Genomic DNA, 21,632 nt, shown 5'->3' with positions numbered 1-21,632 from the left:
TGTGTGCTGGCCCTTCATCCTGTATAAAAGATGTCACCAACCTGTATTAATCAAATTTAATACATACATTAAGGACAATTACCAGAAGAACCATGGATGGACACCAGAAGCTCCTAATGTGACATGTAAAGGTCTTCGACCATAGTAATCACAACCTTAGTCTAACTAAACTGCACTTAATGATGTTTAAGAGATAGACAAATATGTGCCAATGCAATGCAGCTATATTATATGATCAATGCGGTTACAATGAGATCCAAATGGATCTATACTGCTGAACATGCTGCCTATATGCTGAATATTCTGATATGATGAATGAACTATTGTCCACTATCTTTCCCTTGTCTCCTGGGAAGGAAACGCTGAAGGAATGCTTTGGAACAGATGCTATGCTGACCTGATGATGAAACGCAGATGTGCTCCTGTTACTTGGGAAGGAAACGCTGAGGAGAATAGATGCGTTTGCTGAAGATGAAGTACTGAATCTGATGATAATGCGTTGCTGAATGTGCTGATGCGTTGGCTGGATATGCTGCTCCCAAAGCTTCCTGGAGGAGATGCGTTGGAGAACACCCTGCTGAATGCTGCTATATCTGAGATGCGTTGAGATGCGCTGATGACAAATGATGATGATGTGCTGAACTGAATGCTGAGGTCTCTATATATATGGGTGAGGGGGGCTGGTCGGCCAGCCTGGCTGCAGTCGGCCAGATGCAAAAGCCCACGACTGAATATATTATGCCAAAAATAGCATAAATGCTGGTCGGTTGAAGTAGCATCCTATCGGCTGATGTAAACAAGCTGTCGGCTGCCTCCACAAGCCCTAAATGCTGGTCTATATGGCTAATGTGATGCTACCATGCTGAATCCAACTCATACCATGTGGTACATGCTGAAAACATTCATTTAAATGCCTGAATAATGCCTGATAAATCCGGATGATGCTTATGATGCTAAAATGATGCCATGTCACTGTACACCTGAATGGTGTGCACGTGACATTCCCCGCTGCTAAACTGTTGCTGGGTGATATACCTCGCAACCTTCAACTCCTCTGTGATCCTTCTCCTCCGAAACACTACCCCCTTCTGTCTTCTGCCTACCGGGACTGAGGTCGTCTGTAGGAGTGAAATCCTTCGAGCCAAGACTCTACGTACTGCGGGAACTGAATGGCAAATGCTGCTAAACTGCCTGGAAATACCTGAGTCACCCCTGACCTGTCTCTGGAAACCTTTCATCTACCATCTCTGTCGTTCCTGAAGCTCTGAACCTCCTAAGGTGATGTTGGAGCAAACTTCCGTCTTCTGTGGAAGAGAAACCCCTTGCATCAAGTTGAAGCCCAAAACTTATGTCCTCCTTTGATGATGGATGTCATTCTTCCCCAGAGAGTTCATGGGCAACATGTATGCCTTGCAGATGCAAGATGGACTGCTAAGATGACTGCTAAGATATCTGCTATGCAAGCCATGTGCAACCCTATATGCTGTGCAGGAATGCAGATGGATGGGTTACTGATGCAAACCTAAGGGAAAATCCCTAAGGGTGGTCTGCAAGATTTTGAGAACTGGGTTTAACTGTGCAAAGCGATAAAAATGATGTCTGACTAAATGACTGATGAACTGAACATGCTCTAAGGTTGGTTACCCTATAACGCTCTGATACCAATGTGACATGTAAAGGTCTTCGACCATAGTAATCACAACCTTAGTCTAACTAAACTGCACTTAATGATGTTTAAGAGATAGACAAATATGTGTCAATGCAATGCAGCTATATTATATGATGAATGCGGTTACAATGAGATCCAAAGGGATCTATACTGCTCAATATGCTACCTATATGCTGAATATTCTGATATGATGAATGAACTGCTGTCCACTATCTTTCCCTTGTCTCCTGGGAAGGAAACGGTGAAGGGATGCTTTGGAACAGATGCTATGTTGACCTGATGATGAAACGCAGATGTGCTCCTGTTACCTGGGAAGGAAACGCTGAGGAGAATAGATGCGTTTGCTGAAGATGAAGTACTGAATGCTGATGATGATACGTTGCTGAATGTGCTGATGCGTTGGCTGGATATGCTGCTCCTAAAGCTTCCTGGAGGAGATGCGTTGGAGAACACCCTGCTGAATGCTGCTATATCTGAGATGCGTTGAGATGCGCTGATGAGACAGATGATGATGATGTGCTGAACTGAATGCTGAGGTCTCTATATATATGGGTGAGGGGGGCTGGTCGGCCAGCTTGGCTGCACAGCCGGCCAGATGCAAAAGCCCACGATTGAATATATTATGCCAAGAATAGCATAAATGCTGGTCGACTGAAGTAGCATCCTATCGGCTGATGTAAACAGGCTGTCGGCTGCCTCCACAAGCCCTAAATGATGGTCTATATGGCTAATGTGATGCTACCATGCTGAATCCAACTCATACCATGTGGTTCATGCTGAAAACATTCATTTAAATGCCTGAATAATGCCTGATAAATCCTGATGATACTTATGATGCTAAAATGATGCCATGTCACTGTACACCTGAATGGTGTGCACGTGACACCTAAGCTATTTAGTGAGAGGTAGTCCTAAAGATATTGTAAGGCTCTGATATGAGCACAAGTACAGCGAGATGGTATGGCTACAAGTAGCTAGTGAAGGATAGATAAGTTTAATACCAGCCAGCTGTGGATTGCTGTGGATTAACTCCTCGCAGCTTGCTGTGGATTAACTCTTCTACAATTTCCTAAGTATGGAAACCTAAAGGCCACTAGGGCAGCCCATGTCCCTAAGGCATATGATAGAGAGAGAGAGAGAGAGAGAGAGCATAAGGGCTGGGGGTGTGTGTTAGAGCTAGATCTAGCCTACAAAGGAAATCGCACACCAAAACTGGCTAAGGTCATTTATATCAGCAGAAAGGCATATGCCAAAAGTGAATCGCAGCTCTAAAAGTGAGGAGAAAGGCTCCTTTTGCTCAGCGCAAAAGGAAGGAGGCCAGCCAAGCTGAGAATCGCCTTTAGACACCCTCCCGGCCGGCCCCCCAAGAGCCGTGCCCTCACGCCCCCCCGGTCGGCCCCCCGGGGAGCCGTGCCCGAACACCCCCCGGCCGGAGCCGTGCCCAAACACCCTCCCCGGCCGTTCCCCCGGCCGAACACCCCCCGGCCGGCCCCCCGAAGCCGTGCCCTCACGCCCCCCGGCCCCCGCGGTGCCGTGATCGAACACCCTCCCTCAGCCCCCGCGGTGCCGTGCCTGAACACGCTCCCCGGCCCCCGCGGTGTCGTGCCCGAACACCCCCCGGCCCCCGCGGTGCCGTGCCCTGAACACCCTCCCCCGGCCCCCACGGAGCCATGCCGTGCCGTCACCCCGGTGAGCCCGAACACCTTCCCCGGCCCCCGCGGTGCCGTGCCCGACCACCCTCCCCGGCCCCCGCGGTGCCGTGCTCGAACACCCCCCGGAGCCGTGCCCTCACGCCCCCCCTCGGCGGTCGGCCCCCCGGAGCCGTGCCCCCCCGTGCCCTCACACCCCGGTGCCGTGCCCTCACGCCCCCCGACCGCCCCCCCCGAGCCGTGCCCTCACGCCCACGGCCCCCGCGGTGCCATGCTGCCCGAACACCCTCCCCGGCCCCCGCCGGAGCCGTGCCCTCACTCCCCCACACCCCCCCGCGGTGCCGTGCGGTCGCTCCCCCCCTTGTGCCGCGCGGTGCCGTCATGCCCCACAGCCCCCGGGTGCCGTGTCGTCACTCCCCGTAGCCCCCCCTCCTCGTGCCGCGTGGTGCCGTCATGCCCCGCAGCCCCCCCGGGCCGTGCCGTCGCGCCCCCGCAGCCCGCCCCCCCCCGGCGGTGCGGTGCCGTGCCGTCATGCCCCGCAGCCCGCAGCCCCCCCCGGCGGTGCCATGCCGTCGCGCCCCCACAGCCCCCCCGGGTCGTGCCGTCACGCCCCCGCAGTCCCCCCCCTCGTGCCGCGCGGTGCCGTCATGCCTGCCCCGCAGCCCGCAGTAATCATGAGAACTGGGTTTAATTCTGCGGAAGCAATTAACATGATGTCTGACTGAATGACTGATGGAATGAACATGATCTAAGGCTCGTTACCATGTAACACTCTGATACCAATGTGACATGTGAGGCTTCGACCGTAGTAATCACAACCTTAGTCTAACTAAACTGCACTTAATGATGTTTAAGAGATAGACAAATATGTTTCAATGCAATGCAGCTATATTAGATGATGAATGCGGTTACAATGAGATCCAAAGGGATCTATGCTGTCCTAGATGATGTCTATCCCTGGAAGAGAGGGAAACATGCTGAATAATGATGAAGGATGGCTGAAAGATGGCTGTCCTGACTCCAATAATGAGTTCCACCACTTGTATGCTGGTATCCCTCTATGTAGGAGTTGGAAAGATGGCTGAATATGCTGATGCGTGGATGCGCTCCTGCTCCCAGCCCTCTTGGTGTAGAAACGCTGAAGGAACACACTGTTGGATGCTGAACTGTATCCCCCTTTGCTCCTGGGAAGGAAAACGCTGAAGAGATCCAGATGTCTATGCTGAAATGATGCGTTTCTTTATATATGGGGAATTGGTGCTGGTCGGCCAGCTTGGCTGCAGTCAGTCAGCCAGCTCTGAATATACTCACGACTGCCATTTTAATGCCATAAATGCTTTAAAGGCTCGTCGACTGACTTGAATGCTTTAAAGGCTGGTCGGCTGACTTGAATGCTGTCGGCTGCCTCCACAATCTATGGTACAAAAAGGTACATGTCTGCAGCCCTTGGCTGCCTTCTTGAAAAGGTGATAACACCCCAAAATTCAGTCCCAAACTAGGACTCCTACTGACTCAAACCCCTAGTGGGCTGAATGATTAAAAACAAGGAGCACTTGGGCTATTTATAGCCCCTTTAAATGCATGGGGAACTGGCTGCTGGTCGGCCAGTTCATAAATTTATTAATGCTCTTTTAAACACAGTCGACTGGATCACTCCTACGCATGCTGCTGCCTGACTGCTTTCCAGTCCACACACACCCTAGGGCCTGCCTGCTGCCTCTATGTACTGGTTCAGCCGACCATGGCTATGGGCAGCCGACACCTTCTGCAACCAGCCTACTCATCTCTTGTCCTGCTGATATCAGTCGACAGTCCTTTCTGGAACCAACCGACTGCTTCTTGCTCCAAGTCCTGCTCCATGTCCACCTTAGATGTTACACCTGAAGCTCCTACACTCTGGTTCTACCTATCTTCTACTGGTTCATACTCTTTATCTGGTTGCCTTTTCTGGATCTAGCCCTGAGAATGTCCATGGCATCTATGATGCACATGACATCCCCCTCTGCTAAACTTGATGACGGGAATCCAGCCTGCTCTTGGATGACTGTCATCATCCCAATCTTGTCCCGAAGTCCATCTATGATCATCCATTCCTCGCAAACCTTTTTCTCTGAAAACCCGACCTGTTCTCCAAACCACTCTTCTGTCTCTGATGAAGATCTATGCATCTGGTCTTCCTCTAGTCCACAATCCATTCCTGCCCTGACTCTGAACACGGTCTTGGTCTTCATTCCTGGAACTGAGTCTGGCACTCTCACATCACCCTTGGAGGATCAACCTCCCTTGGGACCGTTACCTGAGAACCTATCTGGCTCACGGAACTGCCATCCCCATCTGGCACTGTGAAACACTACCAACAAACCTCCTGGGAGTTCTTCCCGATCTGTGTTCTTGCCTTGGGCTTCGAATCCGTGTACTTTCCTGTACCTTGGACCTGTACACCATCATCTGGGAGGACTGATTCAGTTTTTAGCTTTGCTGAGCCTGATGCTCCGATACCAATGTAACACGCGGAAGCTCTGGGTAGTCTTCTTTCAGCCCAAAACACTCTTGGAAAAGATGCAAAAACGCACCATCTAATGCAAAAACGCAAATATAGAGAGAGAGTAGAGAGCGAGAGAAGTGCTGGAAATTCAGTATAATCTATGGTACAAAAAGGTACATGTCTGCAGCCCTTGGTTGCCTTCTTGAAAAGGTGATAACACCCCAAAATTCAATCCCAAACTAGGACTCCTATTGACTCAAACCCCTAGTGGGCTGAATGATTAAAAACAAGGAGCACTTGGGCTATTTATAGCCCCTTTAAATGCATGGGGAACTGGCCGACTGCTGGTCGGCCAGTTCATAAATTTATTAATGCTCTTTTAAACATAGTCGACTGGATCACTCTTGCGCATGCTGCTGCTCGACTGCTTTCCAGTCCACACACACCCTAGCACCTTGCTGCCTCTATGTACTGGTTCAGCCGACCATGGCTATGGGCAGCCGACACCTTCTGCAACCAGCCTACTCATCTCTTGTCCTACTGATGTCAGTTGTTGACAGTCCTTTCTGGAACCAGTCGACTGCTTCTTGCTCCAAGTCCTCCTCTAGATGTTACACTTGAAGCTCCTACACTCTGGTTCTACCTATCTTCTACTGGTTCATACTCTTTATCTGGTTGCCTTTTCTGGATCTAGCCCTGAGAATGTCCATGGCATCTATGATGCACATGACAAGTGGTAGCAGGGGGTGCAAACAGTTTTTGAAAATAAGAAAAGCATTCATGTTGGAGCTTTGAGAAAGATGGAGTCCATTCACCATCCAGTTTACGGACTCTGAGGCAAGAGGTCTTCCTCCTGGAAGCATGTAACCCTTGAAAGAAAGATTTTGAAGAGCAGCCTTTATCCATGAATTGAGTCATTCTTGCCCGAACCTGCCACTTGGCCAATTTCCGTCGGTCAATAGCTTGCAAGAGAGCTGTTGACTGAGAGAGTGTCCATTTGTTGAGAGGAGAGGGGCTGCAATTGGGAATGTGCAGTCAAGGACTGAACTACTACTTTGGCATGCTGAACTTTAGCTCTCCAGTCAGGCATGAAATTACTCCCATATTCATGAATAGCATGCTGAAGCCTATCCACAAGGCGTTGCCATGCAAAATTACAGTCATAATGGACATGGGCTGTAAGAGGAATTATGGCATATCGGATCAATTGTTGAAATTGTGCATGCTGCAGGTATCCTTTATTGATATGTTTCATCCGAATGAAATGTAAAGGCATGTCATCCCAGGGCTGCCAAACTGAATATTCAGCCATAAAGGAGCATGGTCAGAGAGACCAAGAGAGTGATCAACCTCAATATGAAGACTGAAATCTGTATATTGTTGAGCATGCAGTAAATACCATCTATCCAAGCGAGCCCAGTAGTTAGTAAAGGCATTACTAATGATAGGTGTAGCCCACTATTCCAGTGTGCATGGCTGTCCATAAATCTTGTGCATGTGTCATGGTAAGTAACTCCTCCCATGATCGCTTTTCAGAAGGGATCATATGAGATCTATGAGTAGTGTTGTCTGATGGCATGAAATCCTTTGAGCCAAGACTCTTTATACTACGGGAACTGAACGACAAATGCTGCTAAAACTGCTTGGAAATACTTGAGTCACCCCTGACCTGCCTGTGGAAACCTTTCACCTACCATCTCCGTCGTTCCTGAAGCTCTGAACCTCCTGAGGTGATGTTGGATAAAATTTCCGTCTTTTGTGGAAGAGAAACCCCCCTGCTGCTGCCAGTTGAAGCCCAAAACTTATGTCCTCCTGAAGCTCTGAACCTCCTGAGGCGATGTTGGAGCAAACTTCCGTCTTCTGTGGAAGAGAAACCCCCTACTGCCAGTTGAAGCCCAAAACTTATGTCCTCCTTTGATGATGGATGTCATTCTTTCCCAGAGAGTTTATGGGCAAACATGTATGCCTTGCAGATGCAAGATGGACTGCTAAGATGACTGCTAAGATATCTGCTATGCAAACCATGTGCAACCCTATATGCTGTGCAAGAATGCAGATGGATGGGTTACTAATGCATACCTAAGGGAAAATCCCTAAGGGTGGCCTGCAAGATTTTGAGAACTGGGTTTAACTGTGCGGAAGCGATTAACATGATGTCTGACTGAATGACTGATGGAATGAACATGATCTAAGAAGGCTGGTTACCCTGTAACGCTCTGATACCAATGTGGCATGTGAGGCTTCGACCGTAGTAATCACAACCTTAGTCTAACTAAACTGCACTTAATGATGTTTAAGAGATAGACAAATATGTGTCAATGCAATGCAGCTATATTAGATGATGAATGCGGTTACAATGATATCCAAAGGGATCTATGCTGTCCTAGATGATGTTTATCCCTGGAAGAGAGGGAAACATGCTGAATAATGATGAAGGATGGCTGAAAGATGGCTGTCCTGACTCCAATAATGAGTTCCACCACTTGTATGCTGGTATCCCTCTATGTAGGAGTTGGGAAGATGGCTGAATATGCTGATGCATGGATGCGCTACTGTTCCCAGCCCTCTTGGTGTAGAAACGCTGAAGGAACACACTGTTGGATGCTGAACTGTATCCCCCTTTGCTCCTAGGAAGGAAAACGCTGAAGAGATCCAGATGTCTATGCTGAAATGATGCGTTTCTTTATATATAGGGAATTGGTGCTGGTCGGCCAGCTTGGCTGCAGTCGGCCAGCTCTGAATATGCTCACGACTACCATTTAAATGCCATAAATGCTTTAAAGGCTGGTCGGCTAACTTGAATGCAGTCGGCCAGCTCTGAATATGCTCACGACTTTAAATGCCATAAATGCTTTAAAGGCTGGTCGGCTGACTTGAATGCTGACTTGAATGCTGTTGGCTGCCTCTACAAGCCCCAATGCTTTTGTCTAGATAGTTAATATGATGCTACAATGTTGAATCCAACCCATACCATGTGGTACATGCTGAAAACATTCATTTAAATGTCCAGAAAATGCCTGATAAATCCTGATTAAATACGTGATGATGCCATGCCATAAAATAATGCCATGTCACTGTACACCTGAATGGTGTGCACGTGACAGCAATGGCATGCCACATGGAAGCTCTGGAAGCAGAAGTTTGCGAGGCATAAACAGAGGCAAACTCCCAAATATCACCATTGACATCACATTGAATCACCATCCATCTGCCATCACAATCATTGAAGGCAAGCTGGGGCTGCACTTCATGTCTGACCAATATGCAAAGACCCGAGAAATGCTTAGTACCTGCATAGTGGATATCATAGCCCCCAAAATAGCCAAAGAGAATTAGCATGTGAATGAATCCATGGTGATGGCTGGAGGAAAGAGTATGTCATCCTAACCGTTAGGTCAGAAAGAATAACAGGACGAGAATTTGAGCCAACCGGGTGTAACTGCCAATCCTGTAATCTGTCCCTCTGTTAGATAAAGGAGGGATGGGAAGAAAAGGCTGCAGCAAGTCAGCAATTTTCCTCCAAATGAACCTATGATGCATGGCTAGTGGATAGGAAGCCATAGCCCAAGGGAAGAAAAGCATTTGACCAGTAGCATCAACAACATCATTCATGCACCTAATCCCCAATTTGCTGAGATTGTATGTCCGAATCGGCTCTTGCAGGGCCAATGGAGAATCAAAAACAGCACTCCAGTAAATGCTTTCCTGCCGAAGGGAATTGGCATGAGACAAAAGGAAGGGTGCCCAATGAGCATGCAAAAGGACCTGTTTCCAATCGCAAAATAAGTGAAGTGGCAAAAGGGTAGCCCGGGATAGAACCTACAAATCTGCCCAAAATGACCTCCCAGTGATCAGTGATCCATGCACCATGTCCAGAAGTGCGTAAGGCCGTGCACATGGTTGCAAGCATATGAGTCCATGGCTGCATCTGACGAAAAAAGGTGAGTAGGAGAGGAATTTTCCTTGCCAAGACATGATGCGCAATATTCAGCACATTCAATCCGCCATGCATCCTCGGGGAACAAACTTTTGCCATCCGCATAAGTCTTAAAGCTTTAGCACAGAAGACTTTGTTTTCCATAACAGCTCCATAGCCTGAGACATGAAAGCAGAAGTATCCTGAGAGGTCCAATGTATCAAAGGCAAATAGTACTGAACATAGGCCATGATAATCGACTGGACAATCCGGAGCCTAACATGGAGTGGCCAGGTGGAGAGCTTCCAGTAGTGGAGCTTGGCATGAAGTTTGTCAAAAATCCACTTTAACTGTTGTTTCCTAGTGATGTACCAGCCAATAGGGTAACCAAGATGGCAGACCACATCATAGGGTTGCATAATGTGTCTGGGCCATAAAAGAACATGCCAATCATATAAATGCAGAGGTATGAGGCTAGATTTGTCAAAATTGACATGCAGGCCAGCAGCCATGCCATATATAGAGAGAGTGTCCATAAGAGTCTTCAACTGCTGTGGAGAATTATGCTGCATAAAGAAGGAGTCATCTGCATATGCCTGAGCCATAAAGGGAGGGGCTCCAGGAATCTGAAGACCAATGATGCGCGGTAAGATGATCCAAGTATCTGAGAAGTGGGTGAGTGGCAATGGCATATAAGAGGGCACTGAGTGGACACCCTTGTCTGACCGAACGACCCAAGGACCAAGATTGAGAAAGATGATTGCCAAGGATGCATTGGGCTGTAGAGTCAGCATACAAGCAGTAGATGACATTAGCCATTTTTGGCCCGAATCCCATCTGAGCCATTGTCTGTGAGATAAAATCCCAGTTGACCGTGTCAAAAGCTTTAGCAAAGTCCACTTGCATAATAAAAACATCTTGGTCAGAATATTTTGCATATTCAATAGCCATGAGAGCATTGCCAATATTATCATGGATCTGCCGCCTAGGAACAAAGCCATATTGCAAGGGATGCAGACCCTCATAAAGCACTTGCAAACAGGCATCAATGTGATGGGCCTCCACCAATCCATGAGATGCTCACACAAATTCCGCTTGGGGATGAGTTTACCTATGCCATGCTTCCATGATTGGGGGAGTACTCCTATATGCCAAGCCTCATTAATCATTTGCAGGATAACACCTTTAAGGTCTTCCCAAAAGTGTAAGAAAAATTCCACCGTGAGGCCATCATACCCTGGTGCCTTACCACTGCTGAGATGGGACAAGGCATCATCAAGCTCCACATCAGTGAAAGGCATGTCAAGTTTGAGAGCTTCCTGTGGGTTGAGAATGGGAAGAACATGCTGTAAAGGAGTATCCCGAGCTTGTAATTCGTTCAAAGAAGTGGTATAGCAGGGGGTGCAAACAGTTTCTGAAAATAAGAAAAGCATTCATGTTGGAGCTCTGAGAAAGACCGAGTCCATTCACCATCCAGTTTACGGACTCTGAGGCAAGAGGTCTTCCTCCTGGAAGCATGTAACCCTTGAAAGAAAGATTTTGAAGAGCAGCCTTTATCCATGAATTGAGTCATCCTTGCCCGAACCTACCACTTGGCTAATTTCCATCGGTCATTAGCTTGCAAGAGAGCTGTTGTGACTGAGAGAGAGTGTCCATTTGTTGAGAGGAGAGGGGCTGCAATTGGGAATGTGCAGTCAAGGACTGAACTACTGCTTTGGCATGCTGAACTTTAGCTCTCCAGTCAGGCATGAAATTACTCCCATATTCATGAATAGCATGCTGAAGCCTGTCCACAAGGCGTTGCCATGCAAAATTACAGTCATAATGGACATGGGCTGTAAGAGGAATTATGGCATATCGGATCAATTGTTGAAATTGTGCATGCTGCATGTATTCTTTATTGTTATGTTTCATCCGAATGGAATGTAAAGGCATGTCATCCCAGGGCTGCCAAACTGAATATTCAGCCATAAAGGAGCATGGTCAGAGAGACCAAGAGAGTGATCAACCTCAATATGAAGACTGAAATCTGTATATTGTTGAGCATACAGTAAATACCATCTATCCAAGCGAGCCCAGTAGTTAGTAAAGGCATTATGATGATAGGTGTAGCCCACTATTCCAGTGTGCATGGTTGTCCATAAATCTTGTGCATGGGTCGTGGTAAGTAACTCCTCCCATGATCGCTTTTCAGAAGGGATCATATGAGATCTATGAGTAGTGTTGTGTCTGATGGCATGGGAGAGTTATTAAAGTCTCCGCCAAGAAGAGCACAAGATCGCCATGGGTAAGAAGCAATGGCATGCCACATGGAAGCTCTGGAAGCAGAAGTTTACAAGGCATAAATAGAGGCAAATTTCCAAATATCACCATTGACATCACATTGAATCACCATCCATCTGCCATCACAATCATTGAAGGCAAGCTGGGGCTGCAGTTCATGTCTGACCAATATGCAAAGACCAGAGAAATGCTTATCATAGCCCCCAAAATAGCCAGCCTGGCCAGCCATAGAATGTTGGTTATGTTCTTGCAAACAGAGAATGTCCGGCTGCCTAGTTAAAACATAATTCCACACTAGCCTCCACTTTAGAAGGATTGCAGAGGCCCTGTACATTAAGAGTGACACAATGGAGTTTGTCAAGCATGAGGATATATACAAAGGAGGAGACCAAGAATATACAACCAAAGAGTGCTTAAGCATGCGGCCATCATGGGCTACAGCCCTTCTTTCCCTGGGTCAAAGGATAGCCCTTCCTCAGACTCACAAACAGGAATGTATTTTTTGAGAACTCCAACACAATTGAGAAGAACCAGGGGAGTGGCTGAGGTAGAGGCTTGGACTGGAGTAGGAGTAGATGCATCCTAGTGGCGAGATTGAAGGGGTCTTTGCCTCAACACCCTCTTGGGCTGTAAAAAACCATCATTATCAGGGGCCTTCTCTTTCTCTTTACCTTTGTCCTTGCCTTTAGCTATGGCTAGCATTTGCGAAGCCACTTTCCCAACTTTGTAGGCATTTTTATCCAAATTCTTGGACCCAGTAGTCTCTTGCTTATGAGTGGGCTGAACCAGGGGAGAAGGTATAGCAGTGGCTGGAGGGGGATGCAAGATAGTAGGGCATTCAGAGGCCAGATGCCCGTACTTATGGCATGAAAAACAAGCACTTGCAAAAATTTCCCATTTCAATTCAAAGTACTTTTGGCCCATTGGCAAACCTTCAACCTCGACTGCAATGGAGGGGAGGGTAGGGGTATCTGTGTCCCACAAAACAAAATCTATTACAATTCCCAGCAGGGCGAGGGGGGCAGATAACTTGGCCCAGTGCAGCGGCCAATCTTGGCAATTCTTCTCGCATATAGTCTGGGAAATTAACCACCTCCACCCAGACAGGACAATGATGTCGTATGAGACTTTGATAGTCCTTATTGGGGAACCATGGCATAGCATGTACCATTTTCCTGCCATAAAATAAAGGAGAAAATTCAAGCACACGCTGCTTCTGCAGCAAGGCATCGGTGAGGTGAACTTCATAAAACCCACGGGAGGCAAAGTACACCCCCTCCACAAAAGAGCCACCAAGGATAGACTGGTTGTACCAGAGATGGTAGCTGCAATTTATAAGTAACCTGAGGAATAGGCTTGCTCCAATCCTAGCGAGATTGATGGAAGTCCTCTTTCAAAGTATCAAAAACATATTGAGCCTCTTATGGTGCGACATTCTATAACCTATGAGAGAGGGTTGAATCCATCTTGAGACAATGGAATCTCCCTTGAATCAAATAATAGGGTGGGCATCTGCACATATAATGCTTCTCAATCTGCACCTCCCTAACTGTGTACCTTGCATAACTATGCCTCTCAAGTAATGCCCTTTGCTCTACCAAATTCAATCTGATTCAATCTACACATAGTGGGATGATACTCTTTATTGGCCGATGATAATATGGCATGTGATCTTCCGATGAGGGTATCTAGGGCTAACAATGAATCCATCCTCAAAAACTTGTAGGAAGTGCTCTTTATAAAATTAGAGTTTTATAGGGAGATATAGTGGTAAAAGGAATCAAAAGATATTGATATCTAGATTACCTATCATCTTCTTGGAGATTTCAATTGTGTGCCTCAAGGCCACGTGATCTACTTGCAAAACTGCCACAATGTGAGGAAGAGAGCTGGTCGGCCAGTCCAGAAGGCTGTTGGCTGGAGAACACCCTGAGATATTTAAAGAAGATGAAGAACTCCTTAAGCTTAGGGTTCCCAATACAATAGAGGATGAAATGACGGGCTCTTAAAGCGAATGTTGAAATATAGTGTTGCATGGATGATGACCTATAGGAAGCCTAATCAATGCATAACCAGCTAGATTCATCTCATTCATAGATGTACAAGCCATTGGAAATCCTAAAGCTTCATTCCATTGTCAGTGGTCACCTACTTTATCTAGCTCAGAATCCTAATTCTAATGGTCACTTCATAGAGAGGGACATGTTAGCTACCCACAAATAATAGTGGAAGAGGAACTCATTGGAGGACCTATCTAATTAGAAAGTCACATCATGTGTGGCCTAAAGAATGGGATATGATAGATGCACAAATTGTGTTGACCACACTGACTCTCCCACCATAAACTTTGCATTCATTATTTTACTTGCAAATAAATAAGGATGTTGAGGATCTTCAAAGGTAGTTGCTGCTAGAGAATATAGATTACATTAACATATTTCACAGATGCAAGGCAGTGGTGGTACATCATCTTGAAGATAATATCTTTGACAGCCTAGAATCTTGGGAATATGACTTCATCACATGAGGCAAGATCCATCAAAGGCCAGATCTTTTGTATAGCGTTGTAAGGCAGGTATTCCCTAACATATCTACAATTTGATTCAGCCAACAGAGGAGGGACAAAATTGTGAGTCAAGACACCTTACCTGGCCGCCGTGAGCGTGGATTGAGAGACGAACTGCGCGCAGCGTGGAAAAGTTTGAAGATGCTACAGTTCACGCAAAACGGGGAAGAAAACGAACATATTTTAGTTTTTTTTAAAATTTGCGATGCATAAACGACTCCAAAAAAAGGTGGCGTATGCATCGCAAGTTCGATGCATAAACCACTCATTTCGTCATTTAGAAGGAAGCTGCTACTAACGGTTCGAGAGGTATGCCGCAGAGTCCCATGCATTTGCAGCAGTGGACCAGCTTCTGGTCCTCATACCCAGAGGGGAAGGAGTCGAGGCGCGCGGAGTACCCAGAGGGGAAGGAGTCGAGTATTCACATTTTAGTTTTTTTAAAAATTCGCGATGCATAAATGACCCAAAAACAAAAGGTGGCTTATGCATCGCAAGTCCAATGCATAAACCACTCATTTCCAGTTTGCAAGGGTCGCTACAATGGTGGCATACACAACTGCAATTTAAACGTCGCATAAGCATCCACAAAAGCGACCCCCGCTATTTTCTTCATATTTATATGAGGGTCGCTATGTATAGACCATTCTTGTAGTGCATGATTGAGGATATAGAAACACCAAGCATGGCGACATCAGCTCATTTAGCAAAAAAGGCATCAATTTCGCAATCCCTACACAAAAAGCAGCCCAAGTCACAAGGTACTCAGCAGTGGGTGCCTAAGGGTCAACTTGGAAACTAGCTATACAAAGATGAGAAGAGCGTTAATAAGGAGTTAAGGAAAAAGGTCCAAAGAGTAGACAAAGAACAAAAATGGTCTTCACATGTAAGCTCGCAGTATTCCAAACAAAACAGCACTCCAGAAAGCCCTCGTTAATAAGCAATGGGTTTGAAAGGACTTGCTAATGGCACAAGGGTATTACCAGGGCAAAGGAGCTAGATAAGATCATTGATGAAAAGAAGAAATGGAAGGTGCAACCAATGGACAGACACTGTTTTACAAACCCCAATCCATAAGACTCAGTAGAAACACTCTTCATTTGGGTGGAGGGAAGAATCAAGCACTCTCACACACACGGAGTTAAAACGCTTGCAACAACACTTGCCCAGAAGTGCCAAAGTACCACCTTGGTTCCCATGGCAATAAGAAGATGAAGGTATCCATCACTAAAAAATGGATACAAGGTGAAAATGGGTATCATTCACTTCATCCAATCTTTGAATGCATGGTTGAGTGTCTAAGCATGAAAATAAATATATGGTATCACTCTTGCACACACTTGGTGTACAAAACAGTTCACGCCATGTACTGGTACAAAACAATTCATGCCGTGAACTGATACAAAACAATTCACGTCGTGAAACATTCTAAGTAGTTTATGCCGTGAACTGGACTAAAAGATTCATGCCGTGAACTGGTTCGAAAGGGTTCACGCCATGAAATGGTTACTTTTTCTCGACCAATCATTGAAAGACACATGGCATTCTTCATTAAGACAGTCGCCCAGTCTGACACCTGCACCATAAAATCAAAATTCCTTCCTTTTTCGTCATTTTGCATTCATTTTTCATCGTGTGCACAATGCAACCATCGAGCTATGCTCTCATTGATTTCCTTCTTCCTTTATCGAGTGCAAAATTGACATTTACGGGTTTGAGGTGGGAGCTTGTGCCTTGCTTTTGCGTTCTTTCTTTTCATGTTTTCAAATCTTTTCTTCGTAAGCATAAAATCACGTGATTAGAAATCATTGATTTCCCCCTTGTCTTCAATTTCATTCATTATCATCACCTCACAAACCCGTGCTCAATGGGTATATCACATTTGCATTCCTGAAAACAAGTTACTTTAACACAATCAAATTTCACTATTCAAAAACAAGGTAAAAAAACCTACAAGTTCACGGCTCAAGCCAAAACCTGTAATTTCACGGTCTTAGATCATTTCACAGAATTCCCTTTCACAGCCTTAAACCATTTCATGGATTTAACTTTCACAGGTTTATCCCATTTCACAGAATTCCCTTTCATAGCTTGCACTTTCATGGCCTTAAACCTTTTGACAGAAGACCCTGAGGAGGAGAAACATCCTTCCTCCATAATTTGGATTATGAAAGATTCTTTCGAGAGACTATGGAGGGACTAGACGAACTCTTGAACTTGCCACATGCTAGACTGGAAGGGGTTGAGCAACAAGTGCTTTCCTTGTGAGCAAGAGCAATGTGTATGGTGGTGCCATTTCCTCACAACCCACATGCTCCATGACGGCAATGCAACATTATGGAAGCAGGTCCAAGAGACTACCAACCAAGTATAGACATTGCAAGAGCACCTCACAACAACAGAAGCAACCCATAAGGATGTTATTCTAAAGATATTCAAGGCGGCCAAGGAGAAGGAAGCTAGATACCAAGCACTAGAAAACAACAATCTAGTTTTGAGCCAAACCATTGTGCAAAAGATCAAAGAGAATACAAATTTGAAAGCGCAGCTGGAGCAAGCCAAAGAGCAACTTCAAAAGGATGACATGGGGAAGAGCGGGATTTTCCATGGCCTCTCAAGTACTAAGAGACTTGAAAAATTTGCACTGGATCCAAACATGCTTTGATGCTGACCAAACTTTGCGAGCATGTGGGGGCAACCCCCTCACATGCTCACAAAGTTCGGTCACCATTGGAGCATGCTTGGGTACATTGGCATTGAGAAGAGCGGGATTTTCTATGGCCTTGCGAGCACTAAGAGACTTGAAAAATATGCACTGGGCGCTAATTGCTAATCCAAAAATGCTCCCATGATAACCAAACTTTGCAAGCATGTGGGGGTGGGTCCCCTCCACATGCTCACATAGTTTGGTCACCATCAAAGCATGTTTGGGTGTGATGGCATGGGGAAGAGCGAGATTTTCTATGGCCTCTCAAGCACTAGGAGACTTGAAAAATCCATACACGGTGCTAATTATTGGTAGTACGAACATGCAAACCGTTGTGTGTAAATCATGGGGGCCGCCATGCACGTGCTTCTGATGGAATGTAAACCCAAAGTGCTAGGCACTATGTCACAATCATGGGAGCTACTATGGTCAATCATGCCACCATCCACATGCCAAGAAAATCTCCTAACAATCCGAGTATCACGTTTGGGATACGATGATGCTGCACTTCCACACAAATGTTGGGAGCACTACTCGACCACGTGGCCTGCATCTTTGAACCGCTCATCAGCATCCTACCACCAGTTGAGGACGTCTCAAAGCATGTTTCACACATGCGCCCGCACCATCATGCTCTCCCTTCTCGTTGATTGACCAGTCTCAAAGAATGACCAAATCACTAGGATACTAGACTGCACATGCCACCTATAAATGCATAAAACAAAGTCTTAGTTATTGTTTTCTTTAAGAGTGAATTTAGTTTAATTACGAATCTAAGAGAACTATAAGTACTACCTGTAAAGCCAATAGAACTGTCGTTGAAAACTTGAACTGTGCGTCACAACCATCCGACCAAACCCATCGTTAGCCACGTACGATCCAACAATCTCGTAAAAAATTATCATGGAGTCGAAAATAGTTTTGCACAAAATGTGCATCATGTGAACGATCATCACACTGATATAGAAATGATACTCTCGAATAATGACACAGGCCTCGGGGGTACTCGCTATCCCATCTACATCTGCCTCTGCATGTCGATAGCTAATGTGGACCATAATAACAACCTCGTGAGGTAAGGAAGAGAGACGATTAGGACATAGATTTCAAATAAGTAATATAGCTCAAACACGAAACAAATATTATGAAATATAACCATTACCTGCTTCGAGAAGTAATACTCAGATTGTAACTCTTGAAAAGGTGTGAAGGTGTAGTTCGCAACAAAATCAACCAGAGAGATGACCACAGCAATAGGAAACTCTGCTAGGCATGCTCGGAACTAACAATCCTGCCACTTGGCACAATGACTGTGCCCGTATATAGGGGTAGATTTTCTCCCTAGATGTGGCTATGAAGTTATAATGCGGTGTATGTTTATCCACAAGTTGTAACTTCCTGGACTGCCCGCCACTCTAGAGCTTGTGTGTCAAATACTCATAACGTCACCATGGCACTATCTCTTGGTCACTTCCATCAAGATATACCATCCTTAGATATGCAAGTGAACCACATGATGTGCAATTTCTCTCCACACAAGGCATCATATGGAAATGGGCATCCTCCTGCGTGCATACAGAAGAGAGTGGATAAAATCACAAGGACTATGAAGCAACTCTCTATGCCCACTAAGAGAATAGAACACATCATAAAAAAGTTGAAACTCAACATGGTAGTGACAACGTGTGTGACACTGTTGTGAGTACCGCACAAACCAAGGCTTACACCCCTCAAATGACCTTTGCCCAATTTTAAGGTCTGGATATAATGCCACAAACTAAGAATACAACTCTGTTTGGGTCATTTCAAGAAAGCAAGCACCGTGCTCAATGAACACTCCTCTTGTCACTCTCTTACGGAAAGATTTTTGATAACTGGCAAGGCACGACAATTTTCCTCCCAAAAACTTTCTATCAAGGCTCTAGTGGTTTCATCTCTAGTAGGTAATCATGCCTAGCTACACGACCACTACTCGCCCACAAAGCACCAACCTCATTGGCATCAAAACTTTGCCGTCTAATAGACCCAACTCTAAGTGTGTGTGCTGGTATGGAAAGGATGCAAGATGTGGCACTCACCTTACCCTTCATTTGGGAGCTACTTATGGCTACCACAATAGCCCATCGAGCAGCCAAAGCGTCCGCATAGTTCCTCTTCTTGTTAATTGTATAAGAAGAACGAACACTTTATAGCTCTCCTCTCTCTTCAACCTCCAATGTCAGAAAGCACCCTGCAGTTGGCCATATTGATCAAAGCATCAAGCATGCATGCCTGTGGTGATGAAGGGGTGAGGTCTTTGAAATAGGATTGGATAATTGCATGGGCACGACGATACGCCCCTGACTTTGATAGTTCTTTTCTATCCACACTATGGACGCCCAAAGGAGGGGGTGGGTTCTTGTGAAAGAGAAGGGGGCTCAAAAAGGGCGGGTTCATCTGTATTATCTAAACTAAGGGATAGTGGGGGCCGGGGACGAGGGTGGAGGGAGAGGAAGTGGAAGAGGAGGAGCAAGGCAAGGTGTTTCTCATCGTTGACGTACTCTCTACACTCTCTCTCAAATGAGCTACCCTCTTTCTCTCCTCCTCTTGAACTTGGTGGATGGGGGGAAGTCTAGTCCTATCACGTTTCCAACTCTATGACTTTAAGAACCCATTCTCAAGGAAGCTAAGAGAGAAAAAAATATGAAGGCTTAATGATGGGATAGTACTAGAGATGTGTGTGGGGTAGTATTAGAGATGTGTGTTTATATAGGAAAAATAGGTTATCCACTTCAAATCTCATTGGATGTCCTATCTAAGATTGATTGGATAATTAAGATAAACATAAAAATAAAAATAAAACTATTATCCACTTAAAAAGTAATATTATTTATAAATCTAAATATTTATCATGACTAGATATATAAATATATCTTAAAATTTATCTTTTGTTTTATAATTATATAACTATATTTTCTTTTATAATATATTTTTTTAATATTTATTTAAAGTTTTTTCCTATACATAAAATATTTTCAAGAGCCATTAAATTTAAAAAAGTAAAATTTTAAAATTAAATAACATGAATTTAAAAATAATATTATTTATCTAATTTAAAAATATAATCCTTTAAAATTAGTAATTTTAAAATTTTTTATATTAATAAGCTATATATATATTATTATTTAAAATTCTATATTTTATTTCTCTTTTTTTGAAAAATACTAAAAAAATATACTTTTCAAAAATATATTTTTGAGAAAAATGGAAAGGTGGGAAAGAGGTGCCACCTGTCACACGCGTATATGCCACGTGGTATTTTTTGAGATGTGGCAATGTTATGGCTAATGTAGGAATTCTGTGATATGGCATGTCATGTCATCAAGTGCGATGTGGCAAGAAGATATGGCATTAATGATGACTAGGATGATGAGGTGAGAAGTCAACTAGGTTGACCATGTTGACATGGAGAGTGGAGGTGGCAAGGTGCTTATGTAGATCCTCTCAAAGCTGATGTGGACATAAAGTGGCATGCATATATAAGGTTTGTGCCTACCCAAGCCTCACACATGGCATGATATCTACGCTTTGAAGATTACCAAGCCTAGATTTCCAAAGCTAACTAGGATTGATTTTAGACTTGAAAAGAGGAGAGTGGACACAATGTGGGAATTTTCACTTGGGAGGATTGAAAATGGACTTTCCCATACTCAAATTAAGCTAATTTTTTTAATAAATTCATAGAAACAATTATATTAATGCCTAGAGTTTTTAGATTTAAAGATTCAATATTTGATTTTTTAAAATTAAATTATAATTGATTTAATTGGCCTCTAATAGACATAACAAATTTTCCAAAGTAAATCTACAAAAGTCCAACCATCAGATTTGTAATTTTACCTCAGATCCACATTCTATTAATCTTCCCCAATCTAATCATCACTAGATCCATACAAATCAAGCATTTTAAATGGTAGATATGGTGGGAGGATAAAATAGTATGTTTTTTAACAGTTCTAATGCCTTTTAAATAATATAAAAAATAGTAGAACACATCAAAAATTACGCAATAAATCAAGCTAAGCTCTATGTTATTTTAATTTGTGATATGCAAAGTGGGAACATCATTTGATTAATAATGTAAAAGTTGTAGGCAATTTACTAACATTTAGTGTACTTGTCCAAACCTCCGACAGGGCTTATATACAATTTTGGTTCCCAAAGAAAAGGGGCTTTGCAGTTATTGGATATTCGATCAGATTATAGTTTTAGCTGCCCAACTTTACATATGATATTTCATTTGAAGACCTTGAAGTGAAACTTCTTGGCTAATTAGGAGACATTGGCTATTCTTCTTGAAAAAATACACATTTTCAGGCTA

Source organism: Cibotium barometz, chromosome 17 (assembly GCF_041138505.1).
Source record: "Cibotium barometz isolate CiBa-2024 chromosome 17, ASM4113850v1, whole genome shotgun sequence".
Taxonomy (NCBI): Eukaryota; Viridiplantae; Streptophyta; class Polypodiopsida; order Cyatheales; family Cibotiaceae; genus Cibotium; species Cibotium barometz.
The sequence above is the reverse complement of the archived record's forward strand: the minus strand, read 5'-3'. Positions refer to the sequence as shown.